This window comes from Periophthalmus magnuspinnatus, chromosome 10 (genome assembly GCF_009829125.3).
Source record: "Periophthalmus magnuspinnatus isolate fPerMag1 chromosome 10, fPerMag1.2.pri, whole genome shotgun sequence".
Classification (NCBI taxonomy): Eukaryota; Metazoa; Chordata; class Actinopteri; order Gobiiformes; family Gobiidae; genus Periophthalmus; species Periophthalmus magnuspinnatus.
Genome location: NC_047135.1, coordinates 10712394 through 10715307, shown reverse-complemented (window position 1 = coordinate 10715307; position 2914 = coordinate 10712394).

Sequence of the window (2914 nt, the reverse complement as noted above, 5' to 3'; positions counted from 1 at the left end):
AAGGGACATTTATATGGAGGCTTGGAAGATTTTGGAAACCTATAAAATGGATTGATTGATTACTGTACTGTTATTGGAGCAGATATTGGTTGAGCTCTGGCCAATCAATTGATGTATTTAAGACATATTTTGGTTTTGTTGTTCAATGCCAAGACTTTTTAACTGAATAATATTTGTGTATTTGGTTCAGTTTAAGAGTATAGCGTATATATTTTTGATCTTGGTACTTCATTCCGGTATCAGAGCTGAAAAAAACTGTACTGGTTCAACTCTGTCCACACCACAAAATCTCTGGGTTAACAATAGTTGTTTTCCCACCTCCCCTAAACACAATAGACTTATAAAACTATGATGTAATCTGAAACACACATCAATGTCTCCTCTTAATCCTTCCAGTGCATTTGATACCAGCGCTGATGTTCATAATCATTATTCTAATATGTTTGACTCACCAGGGGCCTGTGTGGTTCAGACAAGGACCAGAGCCAGGACTCTCCTTGGTCTCAGGATCTGGTTTGGTTCCAGACCGGCTATAATCCTCGCTAATTACTCCCCAGGCTTACATCAAACCAAGCCTCACTCACGCTTAGATCACTTTTCCAAACCAGAGGAGGGCTAATAGCTTTTGTGCTAGTCACCCCATCTCCCTAAGGCTATACACATCATCTATTTTCATATAAATTATTTTGTTCGGCAATGCTTGAAAGGGGATATGAGGAGCGGTAGTTGGTGAGATTCTACTTGTAGCGTTAAATCCCATGGTGATGCCATGTGTAAAAAGCAGGTCATGAAATTTCAAAAGGGAGGAACAATGGATCATTATTTCTCTGTATACATAAAAAATGACTTTCAAGTTGATTTTCAGAACTGGAACAACTTTTGTGCTTATTACCAAAGAATAAAAGTTGTAAACATAATTGCCTAAATCAGTGCAGTAAGAAAGAACATGGACCAAGCCAAAGCACTGCCATTGCAAATATCCTCTGGTTTGGTGGTCAACAATACAATGACTTCTTAAATGTTTTTCTCTTTGTACCAGTTTAAGATTTAAAACCAAATGTACTAAGTCTACAATTTAGCAATCCAAATTCAATTGCACTTTGTTGACCTTTTGAGATATTTTTATTTCAAAATAAAAAATTCTCGAAGCATTTTCTGCATTTTTTTCATAAAAACACCACAATTCTTTACAGAACTGTGTAGCACTTATTTGTACATGAAGATATTTTGGTAGAAATGTGAGAAAATTATCAAGGGATTTTGAAATATTCGCTCTTCAACTGTAACTCAAGATTTATAACTATCTATTGAAAACTTTTGTAACTTTTACAACCAAAGCCTCCATAGAGTTGAGTGCGTAATCTCTTTGACTGGTTGCGAAGTTGCTTTTTGCAGTGTTTAGTTTCAGTTGAGCCCAACAGGTAAATGTCCCAAACCTTTGTGTCATTTTTTTTGTAGTTTTTGTGTAGTTTTTGTGTCTTTGAACTTTTAAAGAAACATGATCGTGATGCTGACCTCACCAGGCCTGAGGGTAGTAACATCTGGTGAACCTCAGCTGGTTTGGACCAATAGGAGTCATGATGTCCTTTTGCCCCCAACTGCCCCCCAATAACCTTAAGAGAGATTAGGCAGGGTTGGGACATGCTATGATATGGAACATTAAATGTCTGGGTTGCAGTTTTTGCTTTAATATGCTTTAACTTCTTGACTGTTTTTTTTATACTTTCGCATGACCATACAGTTTGTGCAAGAGGTAAAAAATTATCGCTAAGCAAAAGAATGAATATAATATTATATATTTAAAATTATTACAATACCATCTGAATATCATTGTTTTTTACCAAAATGTACTGTGTGGAGTGACACTATTTCAAAAACCTAATTTGCTCTCACAGTATTAAAACAAGATTAGCTATCCAGACCATTGAAAACTGATTCAGTCATTAGCATTCAAACTATTTCTAAACCAGGTCTCCAAATCCCCCTTTAGAGTCCATATAGTAGTGTAGCAGTCTATACAGTGCCTCTCTCTGGAGTGGTGAGTGAAGTATGTCTTGTGTAGTCCTTATTGTAACCCTGGTTCTCTGAAAGCTCCTCAGTGTTTGCTCAGTGTCCCGCGGCAGAACGCTTGGGCCTAAATAAAGTGTGTTTTAAGCGCCTCCTTTTTAAAGCTTGTTTTCATTTGTTTGGTATGAGTCAGTGGAAAGACACGGGGCCAGTGTCAAGGGACCGACCACTCCAAAACCTTTGTGGCTCTAGTTTTTGCTCTCATTTGCTCTCTCATGTTTTGTGTGGATAATGTGTCACAACTTGTCCCATGCAGAAGCGCTGGCTTGTTGGTTTGCACTTGCACATCTGAACATAAAGTAAAAAAAATCAAAGATGGCGGTTCTTCAAAGGCACAGAAGGAGAGAAAGATGAGGACAAGGTGAAAGATTAGACCGTGGTGCTTGTCTGAATGAGTCACTGCTTTAGAGGCTCCCAAAGACTGGAGCCTTGAGCCAAAGTTAACTTTTTAGTACAACAAGTCCCTGTGCATCAATTAATTTTGTATGAAATACTGTAAACGCTGATGATCTTTATTTGTCACACAATGGGGAAATTGCAGTGTTGCAATGCAAAGTTCACAAGCAGCCCGAGTGTAGGAAACCTCAGCAATAGATATAAAAGTAAACACTGTCAGTAGAGTAAAGGTATAAATCTATAAAACTATTGTTTTTCTCACAAGTATTGCAGTTAGATTTGCAGTATGTTTAAAAGTAGGATTCTGTTCAGAGTGGACATTGTAGCTGTGCAACCCATACATTTCAGAACATGTTTGTAGAGGTCAAAACTACAGGTACAATGAGATTTTTCTTTGCAGTGCACATTCTACTATCTAAATTGCTGCAACCTTTGTGAGTTGATAATTGCA